Source organism: Microcebus murinus, chromosome 28 (genome assembly GCF_040939455.1).
Source record: "Microcebus murinus isolate Inina chromosome 28, M.murinus_Inina_mat1.0, whole genome shotgun sequence".
NCBI lineage: Eukaryota > Metazoa > Chordata > Mammalia > Primates > Cheirogaleidae > Microcebus > Microcebus murinus.
In genome coordinates, this window is record NC_134131.1 from 14,367,324 (window position 1) to 14,389,889 (window position 22,566).

Genomic DNA, 22,566 nt, shown 5'->3' on the forward strand with positions numbered 1-22,566 from the left:
GGCTCAGGTCTCTACCACAAGGACCAAAATGGTAAGTTGAAGGAAAAAAAGGAAGGCAATTTGGAAGGTCTGTGAAATACCTAAAGTACGTTGAAGTCTGTAAGTGCTTCATATTTATTAGTGAGACAGACGTGGGAAAAGGAAGGTATCATCGCCCAGTGCGCAGCCGGCCAGGAACCTTCTTGCCAGGCCAGGCCGCGGCATGGCGCCCCTGCTCTTGCAGGTGGTGGCCTGTCTTCTCCACGCTCCTGGCCGGGTCCCCCACACCCCAGTCCCGCCATGGCCCCCACTGTGGGCCGGCCCTCATCCTGCCTGCAGCCCACACTGGGTTTCAAGACCAAGGGTGTGCTTGGGCAGCACTGCAAGGACTGCCACCTGGTGAAGAGGCAGGCTAGTGGTTCATCTACTGCAAGACCCACCCCCGCACAGGCAGAGGCAAATGTAGCCCTGCAGAGCGACAGTCGCCACGTTCTTGCCTGGGTAAGTGGCTTCACCGATCCAGAGAATTGTGCCCTCCGTGTTACTTACTACTCTTCCCCGCTCTGATGTGTCTTCACGATTAGTTAACCTTTAAGGACGTTTTGCAATAAAAGTAAATACACCTTAAAAAAAAAGGAGATATCCTTATTCTCAACATAGCCCTTTCTATTACAAGAAGTTCATGTTACATGTCATGTGAGGTTCAGTGAGGATATGGTAAAAGTTTGCAAATTCTATGAGAAAAAAATAAAATTTAATTACTTTACCTTGTTCAGTACATTAAAAAGTTCAGGAGAAACACCATATATATATACAGGTCTGCATACCAAATTTAAAAATGTATATTCCACAATGTGAAAACAACACAGCCCATTGTTTATAACAGGCCTTACCCTGTTACTCCTTTGTACTCTTTTTTTTTTTTTTTTGAGACAGAGTCTCGCTTTGTTGCCCAGGCTAGAGTGAGTGCCGTGGCGTCAGCCTCGCTCACAGCAACCTCAAACTCCTGGGCTCAAGCAATCCTCCTGCCTCAGCCTCCCGAGTAGCTGGGACTACAGGCGTGCACCACCATGCCCGGCTAATTTTTTCTATATATATCAGTTGGCCGATTAATTTCTATTTATAGTAGAGACAGGTTCTCACTGTTGCTCAGGCTGGTTCTTAACTCCTGACATCAAGCAATCCAGCCACCTCAGCCTCCCAGAGTGCTGGGATTACAGGTATGAGCCACCGCATCCAGCCATCTCCTTTGTACTCTTTTTTTTTTTTTTTTTTTGAGACAGAGTCTCACTTTCTTGCCCAGGCTAGAATGAGTGCCGTGGTGTCAGCCTGGCTCACAGCAACCTCAATCTCCTGGGCTCAGCGATCCTCCTGCCTCAGCCTCCCGAGTAGCTGGGACTACAGGCATGCGCCACCATGCCCGGCTAATTTTTTTTGTATATATATTTTTAGTTAGTCAATTAATTTCTTTCTATATTTTGGTAGAGACGGGGTCTTGCTCAGGCTGGTTTTGAACTCCTGACCTCGAGCAATCCACCCGCCTCGGCCTTCCAGAGTGCTAGGATTACAGGCGTGAGCCACCGCGCCCGGCCTCCTTTGTACTCTTAACGCATACAAAGAAATTTATTTTAGAGTTATGGGGGCTGAGAAGTCCAGTCAAGGGGCCAGATCTATCGAGAGTCTTCTTGCTGGTGGGGACTCTAGTCCCGAGGTGACACACGGTCAGGGGGCTGGACGTGCTGACATGCTCAACCCTTTATACCTCTGTCCCGGGCTAACATCTCTCCTAACCAGTGGTGATGTTACAACTATTCACTTAAGTTATGGTAGAAACAACTTTTCAACAGAAAGGAGAAATCCTTTTGGTATCTTGTTTTACCTCAAGCCCAAATTCTCTATTTCCAACTGCCTACTATAGTTTGTTTTATATATTCCACCTAAAATTCAACATGAACATTCTTTTCTTCATTAAAACCTGCTCCGTGTCCTACCATACCCATTTTCTTAGTCATCCAGGTTTAATACTGGGAGTCATTTTTAACTCCATCCAGTCATTTGATAGGTTTTCAGTGTTTATTGTGTGTATTGTGCTAGAGCTGCCATTTTTCTCAGTTACTGGCTTTGGAATCCCTTATGTTCTTAAAAATTGAGGGCCTTAAATGCCTTTGTTTACCAATGTTTTATCATATTAGAAATTAAAACAAAAAACTTAATACTAAAAATATCATATTCATCAGCATCACTATCTCTTAAAAAAGGTATCAGGAAGCTGTCAAGTTCCTAATCGTAGACACAAGTTTTCCCCAAATTCTGATTTTTCACTTCAAAGTGTAGATTTTATCATTGACTATTGGTGTTAGTTGTTTTCCTTGACAGGTTCACCTCCTTCATATTTGAGAAAATGGCCAACAGCTAACTTTGAATAAACAAAATTTGTCATTCCTTCAGGTAAAAATTAAGGTCCAAGAAAATAGTAGGTGACTCAGTTTGACAACCATCTTAACTTCATGCACACTTTTCATTCCATCACTCACATTAAAAAGTTAGGTATTCTCCAACCAATATAATACAATTGATTTATTTAACAAAATAATTTTACTGCTTTCACAAGGATATTTTAAGGTAAAACTAGCTTTTTCTTTTTGAGGAATTTTACACGTAAAATGCATGACTGTGAAGAATAACTTCTAGTTTGATTCCACTGCCGTGATCTGTGCAAGGTTCAAGTTTTCCCCACTATTGCAGTTTCACCACTAATCCAGAAGTCAATGTATAGTTGTTTAAGATACACCATGAGATTAACAAATGTATTCCACACTTGGACTATTTCAGGACATGTTCTGTCTGTTGCCAAGCTGTCACATAAGAGTATATTTGATTAGCTCACGCTAATGCATGGCAAGTCCAAGTCAGCGTAGGAAGTCCAGCCACATTTACAGACTCAGCCATTTCCATGTACTCAGGTTCCCCATCTGTGGATCCAACCAACTGTGGATCGAAACTATACGGAAAAAATAGAAGATACAATAATACAAATAAACAGTGTAGCAATGATTTACATTGTATTAAGTACTTAAATGAGATACTAACTCAGTTTGTGTCTGCACATAAATCTTCAATGACTAGCTGTATCATTCAAAAGTGGCACGACTGTGATCTACTTTTCATTCAGCAGAGTGAACACAAATTTCTCAGCTATTTTGTGTTTCTCCAACCAATATAACAGTTAGTTAACTTATCCTTTAAGATGCTTCAGTAGGTTATCCATTTCTGTTTTGAAAACCTGTAATGTTAGCTTTCATTATTTTCATTTCTTACAGTTTGAGCCAATCCTTCCTTCCAGAGACAATCTTGGTTATTTTTTGGCATTTTTAAACATAGATGAGAAGTAGGTAAAGAGAAGTAGTCTTATCTTTAAGCCAATGATCCATTCTTAACACATTAACTGCCACTTGAGTTGCATTTAATTGATGCTGATTTTAAGCCCTGGGCCTCATGAAGCATACATCTTTCTACCTTGGGAGCCACACGGTGCCAAGGCAACTCATGCTGCCATACGACAGCATACCCGTTATATGACAGGCGGCCCTTGGGCAAAACCCTGCAGTTGGTTTGTGAAATCTAATTCAACATTCTTATTAAATTATACTTAAGCCTGACAAGTCAAGAACAACACTTTACCCTTATGAACTATTTTTCAAGTTTTCACATTACTTTTTATGTTACTAATTTTCAAGTTTTCTTTTTCTTTTTTTTTTTTTTTGAGACAGTCTCACTCTGTTGTCCAGGCTAGAGTGCTATGGAGTCAGCCTAGCTTACAGCAACCTCCAACTCCTGGGCTCAAGTGATCCTCCTGCCTCAGCCTCCCGAGTAGCTGGGATTACAGGCATGCACCACCAATGCCTGGCTAATTTTTGGTCAATTAATTTCTATTTTTAGTGGAGACGGGGTCTTGCTCTTGCTCAGGCTGGTCTTGAACTCCTGACCTTGAGCAATCGGCCCGCCTCAGCCTCCCAGAGTACTAGGATTACAGGTGTGAGCGCCCGGCTTCAAGTTTTTATATTACTTTTTTATTGGTGTATGTTTTAGGAAAAAGCATTCTACACAAAAGTACACATTACATTTGCTGCATTTCCATGCTGTCTATTTACATCTTTTCATGGCATATCCACGTCCTTTCTCAGCTGTGTTCTGTCGTACACGCAGTACATCTTCTGGCAGAGCCCATGTTCGTGAGAGAACAAGTCACAGATGGCAACGGGAGGGGTGGCACTGCAGTAGGTGTCTCATCTGTCTGGAGAAGTTTTAGGCAAACTTGTTCTTTGAATTTTATGATAGAGATCTTTTTGTTCACAGCTCTGTAGAGAACAAGCGAGTTCACCAAAGCTGGTCCTGTGATTAGTTCTACTACTAATTTTTTGAACCACTTTATACCACATCTCAAAGAACATGAATGATTTCATTTGGTATGAGAGGTCAAGGTCAATGAAAGCCTCTTTTTTTTTTTTTTTTTAGACAGTCTCACTCCGTTGCCCGGGCTAGAGTACCGTGGCATCAGCCTAGCTCACAGCAACCTCCAACTCCTGGGCTCAAGCCATCCTCCTGCCTCAGCCTCCCGAGTAGCTAGGACTACAGGCATGTGCCACCGTGCGTGGCTAATTTTTTTTTCTGTACATATTCTTAGTTGTTCAGCTAATTTCTTTGTATTTTTAGTAGGGATGGGGTCTCGCTCTTGCTCAGGCTGGTCTAGAACTCTGGAGCTCAAATGATCTGCCCGCCTTGGCCTCCCAGAGTGCTAGGATTACAGGCGTGAGCCACCACACCTGGCCCCATGAACGCCTTTGATGATAATCTGTGATCATATGTGGTTTTCCGCAACACCTTTTCTTATTTCAGCTGCTTTAGTGTCTTTGCCAGGGGTCCTCAAACTTTTTAAACAGAGGGCCAGTTCACTGTCCCTCAGACTGCTGGAGAGTGTACACTGTGGGCCTGGTACGAGTTGGCTGCTAAGCAGGACAGGCAGTGGTGGCAAAGACACCTGGTGGGCTGGATAAATGTGCTAGGTGGGCTGCATGTGGCCCAAGGGCTGCAGTTTGAGGACGCCTGGTTTTCGCCATGCATAGCATTCAGCATCAGCATGTCTCTCTCATCCTTCCATTTGAGGAGGATGTCTCTCGAGCAATTCCCTCGCTCTTGTTCAGCTCCGCCTTCACTGCATCTGGCAGGTTTAGCTTCCTGTTACTCCTCGGTGTGCCCACAGACGTGCAGGGCACACGGGGAGCTGATGAGCTGGGTGGCTGCTGGTGTGGTGTCGTCAGTGCATAAAACACGTCCACCACCTCGTAAACCTTTTACTACTTCACGACAACTGAGGATGAAACAGAAATGCCAGATCTTGCTTCCTTCCCACAATAAATTTTCACATTCCAGGTGTAACCATCTTTTAGGCAAAGTTTGAAAAGTTTTATACCAACTTTATGGCACTTTTTTTTTTTGTATGTACTGTATAAAACTCAAACGTCCACGAAATGGCAGCATTGTTTCATCAATACATATTTTGTCATCTGGAACTACAGCAAACTTAAACCTTTCAAGACGACAATCAAGAAGTGGCTGGATCTTCCAAAACTATACTCCCAAAAGTCGTTCCATTTCTTGAAAACATCATACCACTCTTTTAGTTGGGGGTGGGGTCTGACTTTACACAACGTAGATACTAGTTTCCTTTACCATGTAGTCAATAACATCATCTGTTATGAAGAATTTGAAAAAATCATAAAGTGTTTTTTCATGGATATTGATTGCAATTTTGGTTGGAACACCAGGGTTATATTCAACAAAGTCAAAAATCTTCATGTTACTTCCTGAAACTGGACCCCAGGTTAGAGAACTTACACTGGTCACTGTAGGTTCTTTAGAAACATCTGATGAAGAATCACTCTCACTGAAATCTGCTACAACCACTTTGTTTGTTTCAGTAATAGATTTTGAGCAACCTTCCCCACTGGAAAGACCTGCATGTAATGTTCTAGCTTTCCTCGGTGGGCTTCAACTACTATCAGATTGTCCCGTCTCCGCCAGGACGCCACTCCTCTGAATCACCCCTGAACAGATCAACACCGTCATTGCTCTTGTCCAGACCTTCGTTCGCTATTTCCTCCAACAATTCCTTATGCTCATCTACTCTAGACATTTTCTCTTGAGAACGAAAAACGCAAATAAACTTCTATGACGATCACAGCCCTGGTCACAAAAGCTAAAGTAGGACTGGTGGCCGGGCAGGAAGGTCCATGGCTGCCCGTGTGCCGTGCAACCTCTGCTCGTTGTTTTCACTGTCAATCAGCACGTCTCCCCACCTCCTGTCTCCCTGCTCAGCAGGCCCACCCAGGCACGCCACACGTGCTGGCCTGTGTTCTCCAACCACTGTAACTTCCGGTTGTGCATTTCCCCTTGAACGAATCTGATGACAGTATGATACTGTCGCACATGATCAGGGGTATGATTCAGAGGTCATCCTCCAGGACCACCCAAGGCCACTCCAGCACAACTAAATACCTGCGGAATGATAAGAGACTCCATTCTCATAAACAAATTCAGTACGTACTTTGTAAGTCGAAACTCATGTGGTGTGCAGTGTAAAAATTGATTCTAGTTTCATATAACTCATGCACAGAAAAAAAATAACAAATTTTTCATCAAAATTTTCATTAATAAGTTTTTATTTTCACAATAAAACACCATGGCCCCAAGGGAAAAAAAATTTTTTTTCTAGTGTGGCGGTAAATGTGTTAAATACGAGAAAAATATAAATTTATTTTAGAAAAAAGTTCTTAAAATCTACAGTAAGTTGTAGTTAAAACTTTGAAATTTAGAAGTTTTGGGAAAATACTTAACAAGACAACGAAATACACTTATATTTATGCTTAGCCACAATGACAACTACATGATTTTTAAAATAATAATTGCATGATATTGAGGATGCAGAGATTATAGAAAGTATAACCTAAAAAAGGCAAGTTAATTTCTAAAAAGGCGGGGAATGGAAGGAAAAACCAAAACTATAAAAGAACTTCTAAAAACAAATATGTATACCTCAACTTACCCACCCCCTTAGAAAAGTCAAGAACATGCAGCACCATTCATTAACATCAAGGCTGTCACTGCGCATCATGTAGCCTCTGTACACTTGCAGGAATGAGTGGAAAAGGCAAACATCTTGCTAGTGTGAAAACAGTTTTGACCTCGAAGACCTCCTTGTCCTTTGGCAATAGGGAAACAGCCATAAGCAAGCATTGTCCTTCCCTCAAGTAGCAACCTAAAGAAGTAGGCAAACAAAATTACACATCACTAATTCAATTATCATTTGAGAAGCGCAGCGACAGCACTCACATGGGGAGCTCGATGCAGGAGGGTGAGGGCACCAGGAAAGGCTTCCTTGAGAAGCAATGTTCTGAGACCCTCCTCCCTGCTCAGTGACTGAAATTCGGTCACTGAACCCTTTAACTTCCTTTCCATCACTCTTAGGCCAGATTTCATCACTTCATGTCTGGATTACTGTTAAAAGAACCTCCTAAACAGTCTCTCTGTTTCCAAATCTCTCCATCCCTATAATCCATGCTGTATCCTGCAGCCAGATTAAACCTCCTAAAAGAATGTTTCCATGAAGGCCGGGCGCTGTGGCTCACGCCTGTAATCCTAGCTCTTGGGAGGCCGAGGCGGGCGGATTGCTCAAGGTCAGGAGTTCAAAACCAGCCTGAGCAAGAGCGAGACCCCGTCTCTACTATAAATAGAAAGAAATTAATTGGCCAACTGATATATATATAAAAAATTAGCCGGGCATGGTGGCGCATGCCTGTAGTCCCAGCTACTCGGGAGGCTGAGGCAGAAGGATCACTCAAGCCCAGGAGTTTGAGGTTGCTGTGAGCTAGGCTGACGCCACGGCACTCACTCTAGCCTGGACAACAAAGTGAGACTCTGTCTCAAAAAAAAAAAAAAAAAAAAAAGAATGTTTCCATGAGGTAAAGGTAGCACTACAAGCTGATGTGGAATACCAACTGTCAGACCACAGTTCAAATCGTCAGCCCTGAATCTGTTGATGTTATATATGAGAAAATTGCTCAACCTCACTGAGCCAAAGTTTCCTACTCTGTAAAATAGGGTTTTATATATAGAGCCACACTAAATATACAAGCATACCCCGGAGATATTATAGGTTCAATTCCAGACCATCACAGTAAAAGCAAGTCACACAAATTTGTTGCTTTCCCAGTGCACAGAAAAGTTATGGTTACACTGTGCTGTAGTCTATTAAGTGTGCAACAGCAGTATGTCTAATTGAAAAACACCTTATTGCTAAAAAATGCTAATGACCACCTGAGCTTTCTGCAAGCTACAATCTTTTTGCTGGTGGAATGTCTTGCCTCAGTGTTGATGGCTGCTGACTCATCAGGATGGTGGCTACAGCAGGTCAGTAAGTCTTTGGCAATTTCTTAAGACAGTGAGGTTTACCATATCAATTTGTGACTTCCTTTCACCAAAGACTTCTCTGTAGCATGACAGAACTTCTTTCAAAATTAGAGTCAGCTCCCTCAAGCCCTGCCAGTGCTTTCTCAAACTAAGTGTATGTAACATTCTAAATCCTTTGTTGTCATTTTAGCAATGTTCACAGCATCTTAACCAGTAGAAACCACTTTTCTTTGCTCACTTTTAAGAAGTAACTCCTCATCCATTTAAGTTTTATCAAGAGATTGCAGCAATTCAGGCACCACTTCTAATTCTAGTTCTTGCTATTTCTACCACATCTACAGTACTCTGTACACAAAAGGCACTCAATGACTATAATTAGTTCATTTCTTCTACCTATCCATTAGCTTTTGCCCATAGTATGCACAAGAATATGTTGTCATTGTCACAGTAAGCAATACCTCAAAGTCTGGGGTCAGGTTTTAAACCAAGGTAAGTAAAAAGAGGAAAGACTGCGAAGACTGTTGACTCAATTGACCAGAATCCATACACTAGAGTTGGTATTAGTTAGGAGATAAAATAGTCAAATCTATAAACGTGACCTGAAAATGTGTTAATGCTGTCAGCAAGAAGAGCCAATCTTAAACCCATTTAAAAAAGAAAAAACAAAAACCCCTAAACTAGAAAACAAAGGGCGACAAAGTATCAGAACAAACAAAAGGTCAGTGATGACGGTGAACTCTAGGAAAAAAGCTGGAAACAGGATTACTTAATGCAATTATTACTGAGATAAAACGAGAGAAGCAGAAATATTAATAGACTCTCGTTATCAAGGTGTACTCCATAACAGAGTGGGAAAATTCATCAAGTTTAACACTGGCCTCGATCTAATAAACCTAAATATTTGATTCAATACTAACAGTTCTCTCGTAAGCCAATTTCTTACCCAATCTAACAAGAACAGGCAGTCATGCACAAGGAAAAAAACTTTCTAGAGAAGTATGTCATCTAAAATAAACTAGTATGCCAGGTAAATTAGGTAAATTAACAAAATCAAAAGTTCTCAACCTGCAAAGTCAAGTCCCAGACTCCCATATTTGTGACTGAACAAGGTGCTTGCTCTATAATTAGTATCGGCCTAAAAGTCTTACTCTTGTGATGCTGAGACCTACCACTTGGATTAACAGCTGTAAATATTTATGCAATTAAACCAAACCTACAATTCACAAAAAACATATGGAAGAAACCTTACATAGTTCAAATTTTGCAAAGTGAAAGAAAAAAAAAAATCACAAGTCCTCACAAAACTTTCGCCAACTTTCTCAATCAAGTGTTTAATATACTTAATAAATTTTTGTCCCTTACGTACAGGAAATAATATGGAACTACTTCAAAACGAGACAGGTAGCTGGTTCATTCAGACAGACAAAAAGCTCAAGGAAGTAAGGTACAGGGAGAGGATAATTGCAATGGTTGGTACAGGAAAACTAAGGAACAGCTGAATGGTGGGCACATGTATTCAGAGACCATGAGGCATCAGTTTCCTCTATGAACAGAACATTAGTAGACATAGGTATGACCCTAAAGTTTCTCCATAAAAGCAGCCATTTCTATGGCTTTGTGGGCTTAACTACTATTTCAAAACCAACTTCATATATAAACCAACAAAACCAAGAGTTCCCAGATCTGTGCTTCGGCACTGGAGATTGAAATCATTGTACCCTTAAGGAAAGCAATTTAGCAGGAGAAACACACGAAAAATGAGGTGAACTTTTCTTGTTAAAATATATATATATATATTTCGAATAACCTAACGTTCCTTTTAAAGGAAAAACCACCTGACTGGCATGTTTCCAAAAATATTTACTATTCCTCTTTGCCTTTCGAAATGTTTTCCAGTATTTTGGAAGGCAAAAAAGAAAACACTTCAGTGAGGAAAAACTGAGGGATAAAGTAGAAGGAACACACGTATCACGGAAGGGTGTCCCTCTGAAGTTGTGAGCATTTGTCAAGTAAGCAGGCACACCAAAGCCCTGGAGCTCTGTTTGCAGTAAGCAAGTGAAGAAGTTGAAAAGACACCAAATTCTACTGCCTGTCCTTGTGCAGTCCTCCTTTCCCCGACTGCGTCCAGAATCTGAGCGGACTGGGAATCTGCACTGAATAACAAGGTAACTGTCGCTGTGCACACCCAAGGTTTGAAGACCACTGACCTAAGGGTCTCATATTCTAAGGAGAAACTTAAGTTAAAAAAACTAACCCTTAATTTATTATATAAATTAATTTATATTGCATCAGAATAAAGTTTACTTTGTGATCATTTTCTGTAACTCAAGATACGATTAAGTTTTCCCCCAAAATGAAAACTTTGTAGGACTAAAATTTAGGGTTCAGTCAGCATCAGATATAGTCCTTTCTCACTGAACTTCTGTGACTTTTGATTCTGCAGCTTTCATTACGGTTTAATGAAACCCCACTTCCTAAAATTCATTACACATTCTAAAAAAAATCCAAACTAACCAACACTAGCTTTTTCAACACACTGCTGTCCAAGGCAGGTTCATCTTTAGTAATGGTTTGTTGGATTTAGCTTTTAGCTATATACAGCTAAGCATAAAAACAAGTAGTTAAAAAATATAAGTCAATGGGCCAGAGATGTCCAACTATTATGTCCTTACTGCTATAGAGTATAAAGAAAAAACAATGTGTATTTTGTAACCCACAACACAAACACAAGTTTGTGGCTGTAACTACACTGTCCAGTGGCAATTTAAATTAAAATTCAGTTTTTAGTCACATCAGACACTTTTCCAAATGTCAAAATGAATAAAAAAATCTCAAAGACATTTACATGTTGCTCACTCCCTTTTATTCAGGGCTGGCTAGGCCTATACTAAGAGCTTAGTAGTACAAGACTCAATCAGAAACTATACCCCCAAGAAGCTCAGAATAGTTAAGATTATTTAAGCCAGCAATGACAATTTGAGAAACGCTATGATTCAAGCAAATGCAAACTGCTAAGCAGCCAGGAGAAAGCACTGCCAACTTTTTGTATAGGGAGCTCATAGAACCATAGACCATAGAAGGCAAGACCAGAGGAGAAGACATCTGAATCTTAGTCTTGAAGGGTACACAACAGCAGGGGTACCATCGAAGAAGAAACCATCCTACAAAGATAAATGATGATGTCTCCGTGATTTAGGTAAAGAGCAATTAATTCAATGTGACTTGAGTAGACACATAGTGTTTGTGTGTGTATATGTGGAAAAGAGTCACCAACAGAAAAGCTGTTGACATTAGCCTATCAAGGAACCCTGTGCATCACATTCTTGAGGATAAAATTCATCCTGTGAACAGTAAGGAACCAGTAATAAAGTACGTCTGTCACTTTCATGCTCTATCTCTCCTTTGGGACAACTGTCCTGGAAACATGTAAGACAGATGGGAAAATTATACTGGAGACAGAGACAGCGGTTTGGAGGCTATTATCATACAGCCATCTGAGCTCAGTTACTAACTGATGAGAATAAAAATAAAGGAATAGATTTACAGGTATTCAAAGGAGAAAGGGAGATGTTGCTGAACCTCGGGTCCAATTCTCAATACAGCAGTAGCCAAGGTCATCCAGACTGTGAATAAAGTCAGGGTGTAGAATCCCAGCCGAGGAAAAATGATAGAACGAGAGCCTAGGTAAAACATTCAAGAAAGTGCATCAGGAAAGAATAAAAGCATTGCTGAGCGATGCCCAGCTCAAGCCTTAATTTGTGGTGGAACCAATCCGTCTGGTTTCATGACTCATCAGGTTACCCAAGATCAGGAGAGGGAGAAAGCCAGTGGTTCATCTGAGAACTGGAGGAGCAAGTATAACAAATGGAAAATGGGATCAAAGTATGAGTGAGAACTGCTGTAAGATGCCTGGCAGGGATGCAGAGGGAGAAAGGAGCAGGCAGGGAGGTGGAGGAAGAGAAGGAAGCACTGGGTTCCCAAGCAAAGGTCAAAATTTTAGCGTCTCAAATGGGGTGAGTATGCCTTAATTCACCTACATCTCTAGCAAAAAAAAAAAAAAAAAGATCTCAAGTAGTTAACAAGGTGCATGCAGGCTCGTTGCATAAAACCATTTCCCTCCCCCACCCCTATTATAATCACTTCCCGACAGACGGAGGCTCAAGTCCGTGGGAAGACACAGAAATCTTGGACTCCAATCTCACACCTGCTCAACTGCCCTGCAGGACAACGCCCAGGCACCAGGCTGGCCCCTAAGCCTAGGCCAGAGAATCCCGCCCATCCTCCAGAAGCGACTGGAGGTGGAGGCGATGACGAGGCGGGGGAGTAGGGGAGGGGAATGGGGGAGGGGCAGGGATTCTTCTAGGCCCAGGGCGGTCCTTAGCAGGCGGGAGGCGGCAGAAACTCCCTCCGAGGTACTGCAGCACTCCCCTCCCCCTGCGCAGAAGGGTGTGGCCCTCTTCCGCCGCCTCCGGGGCGGCTGCCACGGGGCCGCAGCTCGCGCCGACCCGACCGGACCGGGCGCCCCCCGCCCCCAAACCGGCCGGCCGGCCCCCACGGGCGCCGGCAGCAGGTCGGGCTGGCCTCGCCCTGCCGGCGGCGGCGGGCGCTCGGGGGCGGCGCCGCGGCAGCCACCACCCAGAAGCCTCGGCCAGCGGCCCGCCCCCGCCTCCAGCGCGCGCGCTTCCTGCCACGTTGCGCAGGGGCGCGGGGCCAGACACTGCGGCGCTGGGCCGCAGGGAGGAGAGCGGGTCGTACCAACCGCCGCCGCCCCCCGCCCGGGCCCGCGCAGTGGTCTCGCCCACTTGGGACCCCAGCCAATAGCAAGGGCCCGTCTCCCGGCTTCGGCTTCTGTAGCCAATCAGAGGCCGAGGCCGAGAAGGCGGCGGGCAAACCGTCTTCCCCGAAGGAAGAAGGGGAGGGCGGGGGAGCGCCCGCGCGGGAGGTACTCCCGCTGACCCTCCCGCCCCTCCCCCGCCGCGGAAGGCGGACCGCGCCCGCCCGGCCAGCTCTCCCCACCCCACCTACCTACCCGCTCCACCCAGGGGGCACCGCGAGCGTCGCCAGGCGGCTGCGCACGCCCGAGGCCGTAACTGACAGGCGCTGTGCTCCAACCAGAATACGCCATTTGTGTTTTCACACTCGGCGGGAGGAGAAGCGGCCAATCAGCGGCCAGAGGTGAGCCGGAAGCGCTCCTCCCTCTGCGGGAGCCATGGCTCCGTCCGGTTTCGAGCATTTTCCGCTCCCTTCTCCCTCCCCCTCCGGTTGCCGCAGGGCGGGCCTCCCTCCCGACCCGCATCCGACCACCCCTTTCCCTCCCAGCGTAACCGACGTTATGTCTCCGTGTTCCCGCCGGACGAGGCAATCCCCCCTCAGCTACCAGTCGGTCCCCTCCGCCACCCATCCCCCCAAGCCGTCAGACCTCCCTCCCACCAGAGTTCCGCTCCCCTACCTAGCCGTAGCTCTCTGAGGAGCCGGAGCCCCAGAGCACAGCCTCTTCTCTGGGCAGCCCCGGCGGTTTCCGTTGATTGGCGGCGAGCTGGCCAATGGCTGCAGGGCGGTGGGCGGAGAGGCCAATAGCGCGGCGGGAGGGGGCGTGTCCCGGGTGCCCCTGGCGCCGGCGCCGGGAATCCCCGTGCGGTCAGTGGCGTTTCCGCTCGGGCAGCGGGCTGAGTGAGCTGCCGCCTCCGCCGCCGCCGCCGCCGCTGCCGCCGCCGCCGGGGGAGGGGCGGCCGCCGCCCGCCTGCGCGGAGGAGAGACTCGCGCGGCCCCAGTCCCGCCAGTCCGCCAACACTGTAGTGCCGCCCCCCCTTCCCCTTGGCCCTTCCCCCTCCCCGCCTTCGGCTCGCTCCGCCTTCCGGTCCCCCGCCCCCACCGCACGGGCACGGGCCCTACCCGGCCAGGAAACGCCGTGGCGGCGCCGCGTCGGGCCTAACTCGAGTCCCGCCGCCTCCCGGGAGGGCCGTGCGCCGCGGCGCGGGCCCGGGCCCCGGCAAGCGCCCGGGACAAGGTAAGGGTCCGACGGCCGCAGAGACCGGCCCTCACGGTCGGGCCACAGCGTGTGCGTGGGGGGGGGAGGGCAGGGTCACCTCCTCCGCGTCCCCTGTCCGGGTCGTGCGGGCCTGGCTCTGCTGGGGCTCTCGGGAGGAGGAGGAGGAGGATGCTGTCCCTTCCCACCCCCCGCGCGGCGTCGCACCTCCGTTTCCCGGGGAGCGGGGTTCCCTCTGTGGTCCGGCCCGCGACCCTTTCCGGACCATTCCCGGGGCAGGACGCCTCCCCTCCCCCCACGCCTCTGCACCCCTTTTCCTGGGATCTGCCCCCTGCACGTTTACCTTTCCCCACTCGGGGACGGGCCTCGGGCTGCCTCCCTCCCGGAATGGAAGGGCATACTTTCTTACCCCCCCTCCTCGGTCCCTCCACTCCCCAGCACCCCCATCCTCGCGGCCTCGGTGACACACAACTCTGGCCGCTCTCGGGGCCCCGCGATCGCCACCCCTCCCCAACCCCCCTCCGTGGCCATCCTTGGCGCCTTCTTCCTCCTCCCTTCTCGTTCCTGGGCTCCTGTCTCCGATGGCTGCTTCCTTTTCCCACCTCGGAGACGTTGCCTTAGCCACCACCCCCACCCCCCGGACCTCTCATTCTCGGGCTCCCCCCCAGACTTGTACCCCTCCCCCAGTGTCTCTGAGGTTGGTCCCCCCACTGCATTTGTAGGGTTCGAGGCTGGAGTCTAGCCAGACTGTCGTTTTCTTTGCCTTGGGCGTGGAGAGCGATCTTTTGAGAACGTCTTTTTAAAGGCAGGAGATTTTTTTTTTTCTTTTTACCCTTTATGAATTCTTTCCTCCTGCGTGCGAGCAGCCAGGGGTGTGAAGTGAATGGTGGGAAGTAGCCCTGGTTTCCAGTAGGTAAATCGCATGTTAGGGAAAGTTTAGCTGTTGGGAAAACCCCTTCTATGCTAATTTATTCTATAGAGCTCCTTGGGCTCGTCTTACTTCTTAGGCGTAAGTGGTCTTTCTCCTGGGTGCTGATGCTGCAGCCGGCCCTGCTGGTCTGGGTCAGGGGTGCCTGTATGACCTGCATTTTCTGCTTTCTCATGTTACTTGTGCAATGTGTTCGCCAGGACTCATTTCTTGCCCAGAGCTCTGGGTTTTGCTGGGCTTTTTGTCTGTACACTTAAGTTCATTTCTCCAGTTTTTTTTTTCTTTCTTGTTGCTCCTGGTGCTGAAAGAATCTCCATGTTCTCTACTAATTTTTCTTCATCACTTGATTAAACAAGTAGTTTTTAGATGACATATTTGTGACCAAGGTCATATTTACATTTCTTTGTTGGGCTGATGTTACATAGCCATACTTTTGATTGGGCAGGATTTAGCTGAGTTGAGTGTTCTGAGCTTTTCAAGATAGTTCGTACTCCCTATTTGAAAAAAAAATTATTTTTGATGGTTAATTTTATATTAATGTTTTTAGGTCACTGTGAGAAGGGTTGTAATTGGTAATTTTAGATTTGTGGAATCTGAACTAGGACTAAAGCAGAGAATGCATAATCGGAGGTTTTTCTTGGAGGACACAGGAAATTTTTTTTTAATGGATTTCTTCCAGTTTTCTCAGGAGGATCATTAGTTGTTTTTTTTTTTTTGTTTTTTTTTATTCTGTAGCCAAAAATTCTGGCCCGTTATGGGATTAGAGTCTTTAAGGTTTACTCAGACTATCATTATGTGTAGAAAAATGAATTATGTCCTTTGGTAGGGCATGACACAAGCTTAGTTTCTAGCTGCAAATTTAAATTCGACTGCAGAGTGCTTGGAAAATTGGCCTTCTAAAGACCAAAGCTTATTCTTCACTCCTAAATTGCTGGCTTAATTAAAATGGTTATTTGGAATTTGGTAAATGTTGGTTTTTATAATAAACGACCTTAGTTTAAAGGGTGACCTCAGGATCGTTTCTTTCTAAAAGCATAATTCCAGCCCTTCTGGCATGGAGCACTGGTCCAAAAAAAAAAAAAGTGTGTAAGGAGTGGGGGTGGGGTAAAAAAGAAGGTTGTTCCTTTGGGTTAGATCACAGGGTGAGTATACAAGGCAGCAGCAGCTGCTGGCTCTGGAGCTCTGGTTGCTACGTGAGAAGCTTGAGTAGTGCTGGCTTCTGTCTCCAGGGAAGGACAGCAGTGCAGCGTCCATTAATGCTGTTGGCTGCAGGGAGCTGCACTTAGGCGATGGCTGCTTTAGGACTAAGAAGGAACCTTGCTTTCCTGGGAATTTTCGCTGCTGAGCTGGTTTGCCTTTTATTGGTGGGGAGATGGGAATTAGCAATTCATAACCTTCTAGCCATTTATGGATATCAGCATCTGGAAACTGAATCATAGTGAAAGACTTCCTTTTTGGCAGGTTTTTGGTTTTTACCTGGGGATTTGTGCTTGGATAGGATTGAAGATTGCATTAGAGTTTTAATTTTTGAATCCATTTAAAACCAAAATAATAAGAATTTAAGAATCTTTCTGAGAACCAGATTGGGGAAAAAATAAGTTTTAGTTTGTTTTGTTTTCCTGCAACTGACATGTTTTCCACCATCTCTTTAGTCAGTGAATCAATTTTGGTTTTTTTATTGTGTGTCTCCTTCTTTCCATTGATTAGGACATATTTATCTTATTGAATAGATATTTTGCTAAGTGTTTTACTAAACTTGGAATATTAAACTCTAAAGAGGTACCATTTGGGGAGTGATTTCTAATATAAATATTTTCTTTGTTATTTTTGTATTAGTAATAGACTTCTCCAGATTAGATATTTTCTTTGGAGTTTGACTTACAAAATTAATCCATTACATATACGTTGGATATAGTCTTCTGATATCACAAGGGTGTATCTTTGGCGGTGCTCCATCTGAAATGTAGGACAGACCAGAAGGAATATGCAGAAATGGAAAGTCTAGTTCAGGATACTGAGAAGATGCCCTCTGAGCCATCTCCCCTCCCCCACAACTCCTCAACGGTCAGGATGATCTCTGATTAAGCAGAAAGGTCTGTTGAGTATGGAAATACCTGAAGGAGAACCACCACCCAAATATACCACCACTTACATATAGTTCTTAACATATGCCCATGTGTTGTTTCTTCCCCCCAAGATTCTTGCATCCTATACTTTCTTCCCTTAGAATTTTGATTTTTTCAATTTTGTGTAAATGTTCTTAAATACTACAAACGTCTATAGTATGACTCTGGCATTTGTGGCATGGAACCAAAAAGAATGGAAATGAGTTTTGTCATTCACAAATGTGGCTCACATTTATTTCCCAGTGATAAAAGCAGACCAATGAAACAGAACTTTTAATGGCTAATACTTTAGTGGTTCTAATTCTTACTATTATGTATATAAGATGCCATATCACATAAGTAGGATTTCACTTGTACTGGCTGTTTGACATTCTTTATGGTTTGAGGTATAAATGTTTTTAGCTTAAATTACTACATAATATGAAAGTTACCACATAAAGTAATTTTTACTTGTATTTCCTGTTTGGAACCCTTTGTGGTCTTGATATAATCATTTTCTGAAGGATCATAGGTGCCCTTTACATAGGAAACTAATATGCTTGGAATTTTTAATATGTTTTGATACTATTTTGTGTCCAGGGGCTTAGTTTCTGAAATTATTCCAGCCTTTCTGGGGAGAATGGCTATTCCATTTTTGCCTTTGGATGGGAAAACAAAGTACACAATGCAGATGTGCAGATAACCACTTTAGCTTTATTTTGAGATAACATATGAAACATTAGGCCATAGTGCACAACAGTCAGTGATTATTGGATACATCTTATCAGAAAAACTGGATCATGAGTAGAATAAAAATTTTTTATAACTTTTTGTTGAACTCTGGTTTAATCCCAGTGATTTGTCAGTTTAATTTGAAATTGGAAGGCCTAGCAGTGAATTTTATATAAAAATTATGTTTCAGGGGTTGAAAATGGAAATTTCTTGAGATATTTTTCTAAGACATAAAACTTTGCAAAATATGTAAGATAATGTATATTTAGTAATACAACTTGTAGTCATTTGTAATTTGATTTAAAACATCCTTTCAGTGGCACTCCTTAGAAAATAAGTATAATGTACCTATAATGGACAGGGATTGGTAACATTCGTTACTGTCAAAAATTCCAAGATGTGATAAAATGGCATTTTAACCTTTCACTTGATGTAATGATTGATTATTTCTCTCGTGGTTAGAATTCAGGGAAGTACATGAACGGTGAAAAGAATATTGTTTCCTTCACTTATCTGTACATACTTTGTTAAATCAGTTTTGTGAAAATTGCCCTGTGATTTACGTGTGTGTGTGTGTGTGTGTATGTGTATCAGGTGAATGATAGTAACATGGGGGGGGTCCTGTTAGAAAGCACCATGTTAGAGAATTCTCTTACTTGGACAAAATGTGTTCAAACTCTTAACACTAAATGAAGGAACTGAGCTATAATAAAGGAACAATGAAGCTGAGTCTCAGTCTACTTTGTATGTGCCCTCACTGAGCTAAGAATTTGTAATCCCATCTTGCCTCACTCAGTTTTCCATCATATTGATTTTGTTTGCTGAATACCTGAGGGGATACCTTATTTAATGTAAGGTCACATTAAGTATCTTTGATATGAAGACAGGGAAAAGGAATTTTCTGCTTATTAGAATATTGAAATAATGTCTTAATATTTTTAAAACACTAAGATTATTGGCCAGTTTTGCCTGATGCATATGTCTGTTGCCATTGTAGGGCTGCTTTCTCTTCTGTGCTCTTCTGGCTTCCTTGCAGTGTGAGGATTCCCAGAGCTTTGATGGCAAATTGAAGTAATAAGAATCTTTTCCTTAGCCCGGTTAGTTACATATACACACCCAGAGCTGGCTTTTTTTTAGCTTATGCTAGGAATCACAAAAAAGCAGTGGCTATAGAAATTCATACAGAATTGGTTTCTATCTGGGGAATCAAGTTTTTGATTTGTGTTACCTAATGGAGGGAAAATGCTGAATTTCTTGCTGCTCTGTTTGAGAAATAGGTAGAAGCATGGGAGGAGCCAAAGACCTCTGCAGGAGGATTTGGTCTGAGTAGAGAAGGAAGATTTTTGTTTCAAATTGCCAGCTGCTTATGTCAGACTGACTCCCTTATTATGCCTTCTGTAGGCCTGTCAATATGGCCAAACAGCTAGATAAGTGCGGGGCAGGACAAAGGGCTCTTTGCACAGCAGGGAGGCAGTGTTAGTGGGGGAGGGGCAGGAGGTAGGAAAGGCAAGAGGAGGAGGTTCTTTTCCCTGAGAGATTATTCAGTTTGGCATACAGTTAAAGAAATCATTTTTAGTTCCCACTCAGTTATTGAATTTGTGCCAACCATGTACTGTTAACCCCAAATTTGATATATTTCAGAATATCTGGTAAAGATACATCCTCTTTTCCAAGGAAACATTAAAAGATAAAGCTTTGTATACGTCAAAATAAAATAAATCCATACTCCCCTGCCCTCCTAAGTCCAAGTCACCTCCTGAATAGGCCAGTTCTGTTGCATCTGCCAGCTGAATTCTCATTAAGAAATGGAAAAGAACATTCTGTCTGAATAAAACTCATTTCAGTATATACAGTGTGTTTACTTGGGTTGGGATTAGACCAAAACATGAAGAATCATTTATTTCCCTGTGTGAAATAGTTGCATATTGTTAGCTCCAGTTTTATTTCAGCAAGATAGAGAGCACCTTATAGCATTCCATGTGTTGAGTCACCATCATGTAAAATGCTAACCGGAGAAAGTCTACTTTTGGTTTCAGCTTCATCCCTACTTCCTGGAGAGCCTGATATTCCCTGGACATTGCTTCCCCCGCCTTTTAGTTTAGGAGCAACCTATTTGATACATTTGTGCTCTGCTCCCAGCTGAGCACAAAGTGAAGTGGTTGTATACAGTGTATTAGGCTTAATATGAATCATAGAGTTGGAAGAGATCTGTTATCTGGCCCTTTAAAGCAAAAAGGATCAGTATTCTCAATATTTTTAGTTACGTTTAAAATAAATGCTTTGTGCCAGGTCTTTAAAAAGAAGTTAAACAATTGTGTTCATGGACAAATTAGATGGCAATTAATTGGATTGCAAAAGAATTCTTCCTTTAAAAAGGAATATATGATGAGGTTCTTTTAAATACTTAATCTGTCTTAAGAGAATGTGATTTTCAGAAATAATTGGTTTGAACTGAGTTTTTTAAGAGCACATCTGTTGCTTCAGCTGATGTTCTACTTGGTATTGCAACGTTATTAACCTAGCCTTAAATTTTTCTCTTCTCTCCATACTGCATGAAACAATAAAGAAAACGGGAATGCAGATTTCTTCTTAGGGATTAGCAAAGAAGAGATGTTTTAACCTAACAAATAAGCAAAAAATCAACTTTAGTACACATTGTAATATTAAGCAAACCTGACCAAGTTTTGTGTCATTTTCCTCTGTAAGAGAAAACTGGATGTGTTGCCACTTAACATTATATTTTTATGTATAATGATCTTGGCAGTAATGATGTATTTTGACCTGAAAAAGGAAATTTGAGCAACTAATTATCATTACTGTTGGTTACTTAGACATTTCTCCTCAGTAAAATAGCAACAGCATAAACAGAAAATTTAGTGAGCTGTATTTTATATCACTGCAGAAATTTAGGGTAGTCATTGCTTCTCTTTATAATTCATTCACATGGAATTATTTCCATAGATTTCTGGAACTAAAATAGGACCCATCTAGTCAAGCTCCTCTCCATACCAGTTTTCTCTACATGTGTTAAGACACACATTGCTAGCATTAGAGTAAATATCCTTTGCACCTTTCCCCTTCTCAAATAATCATAAATCTGCTCAGCGTGGCTTCTTTTGCTCCAATCACCTGAATTACCTAGAGGCCCTAAGAAGTCCCTGGCAAAAGTGAAAGTAGGGGGCAACAGCTTGATTCCAAAGGTTTTGATAACTCTTTTGGCTCTCCAAACAGCTAATCTCATTTTTAATAAGATCTAGCCAGCAGTAGGCTAGAGTGGAGGTGAAACACAAGCACTGTACCTCGTCTTGCCTGTGCAGCTGCTCCACCTTATTTCCTGCTATTATTATCCCACAACGCCTCTTCCCAGAAAAAAAAAAAGGAACTAGGACAAAGGGGGAAAATTGGATGGTCTAATCTGATTTTTTATTATGCTTAAGTTGTGGGTTTATTTATATGTACTTAAATACAGTACAATTTGGCCTGTTAAAAATGTATAGTGGTAGAGATTTTATAACTTTGGTATTTTTCACTTTCTTTCTGGATAAACCATTTCAGATTCTTAGCCTTACAGACAGTAATGTTTTAAGCATATTTAATTTTCATTGTTTACACAATCATGATTACCACCAGATGCCACCATGAGTATTATTAGCTTGAAGAAAAGTGGAATCTCTAACTGTAGATAATATTTGCAATTTGTATCAGAAATTATAAATTTGTGTAACTCAGGTTTACGACTAAAATAAGGTTAAAAATTTAAACTTTCATGTATGTTTACTAACCCTTTACCTTAGTGAAAGTGAAATAGCTGTTGGGAAATAAATTTTTCATGCCTCAGAGTTCTTTCTACAAACTGCACAGCTTATGTTCTTCAAGCCTTCTTTATCTAAATCTACCACCAGTTCTAAAATGAGAAATTTTATTTATCTCCTGACGCTAAGAATTTCCCCTCCACACTCTTGAAATTTGAAGACTCAAAACTCAGTAATCTAATAAGGTGTGTGCACTGCTGAATATAGTAAGACGATTATTTCATAATTCTTAGATACTGTGATCTGGTTAGGCTGTTCCAGTATTGTGTAAGCATATTTAATAATGTTGACATGTTAATTTTAATAAAAGCCAAAGTGAGTCTTGTTGTTTTATATTTTCACCCATTATTTGTCATTTTGTATGAGGGAATTTTTTTGCTATTGGATTTTTTTTTCCTGACCCCATGGCTTTTTTCATTTGTCTTGTTATGATCTTTGGCCTATATTAAAAAAATATTTTTCCTACCACCAACCTCTGCATGCCAAAAGTACACAGTTTGTACTTTTTTTAGTTTCTGTGAAAGAGAATGATCTGTAGTTCATAATCAACTGTTTAAG

At 43.1% G+C, this 22,566-nt stretch overlaps 1 protein-coding gene and 1 long non-coding RNA gene across 19 annotated transcripts in view; one reads left to right on the forward strand and one right to left on the reverse strand.

The window, feature by feature from the left end:
• Nucleotides 1-2,541: 2,541 nt before the first annotated feature.
• On the reverse strand, nucleotides 2,542-14,036 carry LOC105869031 (uncharacterized). Its single transcript, XR_001152986.3, has 3 exons — nucleotides 13,895-14,036; nucleotides 7,082-7,294; nucleotides 2,542-2,980 (listed from the first exon to the last, which is right to left on the reverse strand). It is a non-coding gene; the product is annotated as an uncharacterized LOC105869031 (long non-coding RNA).
• Nucleotides 14,037-14,300: 264 nt separating this feature from the next.
• The window catches only part of SETD5 (SET domain containing 5), a 79,951-nt gene continuing 71,685 nt past the window's right edge, over nucleotides 14,301-22,566 (forward strand). For all 18 annotated transcript variants that reach the window (XR_012915316.1, XM_075998515.1, XM_075998513.1 and 15 more), the window contains exon 1: nucleotides 14,301-14,452. The gene's annotated coding sequence lies outside the window, so the exon portion shown is untranslated. The remainder of the gene's footprint in view (nucleotides 14,453-22,566) is intronic.